This window comes from Aplysia californica, unplaced genomic scaffold (genome assembly GCF_000002075.1).
Source record: "Aplysia californica isolate F4 #8 unplaced genomic scaffold, AplCal3.0 scaffold00840, whole genome shotgun sequence".
Lineage (NCBI taxonomy): Eukaryota > Metazoa > Mollusca > Gastropoda > Aplysiida > Aplysiidae > Aplysia > Aplysia californica.
Genome location: NW_004798110.1, coordinates 95787 through 97450, shown reverse-complemented (window position 1 = coordinate 97450; position 1664 = coordinate 95787). Strand labels below are relative to the sequence as shown.

At 40.9% G+C, this 1664-nt stretch overlaps 1 protein-coding gene across 1 annotated transcript in view; it reads right to left on the bottom strand.

Moving 5' to 3' along the window:
• The window catches only part of LOC101846169 (ras-GEF domain-containing family member 1B), a gene marked incomplete at its 5' end in the record, with an annotated part of 88428 nt that overhangs the window by 27441 nt on the left and 59323 nt on the right, over positions 1-1664 (bottom strand).

The window sequence follows — 1664 nt, the reverse complement described above, 5'->3', positions numbered from 1 at the left end:
GAATGAATGAATGAATGAATGAATGAATGAATGAATGAATGAATGAATGAATGAATGAATGAATGAATGAATGAATGAATGAATGAATGAATACTTTAAAAATCACCATCTGTTTGAAATAAATAAAAGAAAGAATGCATGAACCCACGCAAGCACAAATGATCCAAAGGAACAACGAAATGAAGGACTGAACGAATGAACGAACGAACGAACGAACGAACGAACGAATAGGAATACGATCTTTCTTTTCTTTGGAATCGGGAGAGCGAGAAAAATGAACAAAGATGCCTACCGCCTAGTCTTAATGAAAAGACGAGGGTCGGTGATGGGGGAAGGACGCAAAATATAAGAATGTTAGGCCTACGCACACTTTCCAAATGCCATCGTCCACCACATGCAATTCGTGACCTTAAAAACACCTGGCTTACCCTTCCCTCATATCTTTGTAAAGATAAACATACAGATCAAAAGGTGGCGGAACACGAGAAGAAGAGAGAACGTGCACACCTGGAACATAACGCACTCTATCAATAAATCAAATTCGAATTCATAACAATAACATGAAAAGGCGACATGGGAATAGAGCTAGATTTCTATATTTTAAATAAGACCTTCGGAAGAACAACAATAAAGAGATTCATGAAATTATGTGTTGGCCTATCCCAGAAGCAGAAAGTACGATTGCGCAAAGAGAAACCGAAAGTAATCTAAGTAAGGGAAATTTACCTTTCTAACTAGATCTAGAATCTAGATCTAGATCTAGATCTAGTCTAGGATCTAGATCTAGGAATGAAAGTCATTAAAATGGAAAAACCGACTTCATTTCCTCTGGACGAAAGTAAGATCAAGTCAAGATCTTTCAGAATTTTTTGTCAGTAAGTAACAATAATTACTGGCTATATCTAGATCTAGATCTAGATCTAGATCTATATCTATTTGGCGAAAGGAACGGACAAGATAAACAGACAGATAAACAGAGGTAAAGAAAAGAAGTAGGGTCTCGATCTACCAGTGGTGCTACCCAGCCACCCGCCGAAGATCAAGATTCCTGAAAGGACTGAACGTGCGAAAGTCCAGTGTCTACGAATTGAAGAACAACAACATAATATTAGCATGTTAGTGCTTATAGTCTCCATTTTGCAACACACACACACACACACACACACACACACACACATTCGGAACATAATACCTCGACAGGAGAAACAAAATCTGCGTAGTAGAATACTCCAAGCGATAACTCCGCACTGATTGAACCTGAAGAAAAGAACTCTTTCCCCTACTCAAATCGTTGTTACTACAACACCAAAGCACTCTTGGTAATCCATAAGAGACCACTCTATGTCAAATAGGGTGGCCGAAATTCCTCAAACGCTGTGTAACAATCCTTGGAAATCCTTAGAAAAAACTATCCCAAGTCAAGCAAGGCCAAAGAGACACAGCACAGCGGCAGAGCAAAGAAGAGATGGTTATAGCATACGACAGCGTGTCCCTTCGTCGCCTCGGTTAACTGCGGTACCTGGGCCGGCGGCTACAAACGGTAAAATTAATGTGAACAAGCAAACTTAAGAAGTGGCCGCCCGTTGGTATGGTCTGGTTGGTGTGTGTGGTGGCGGTGGTGTGGTGTTGAAGAAGCGAAGCGAGGGGAACACCGAGGGAGGGGG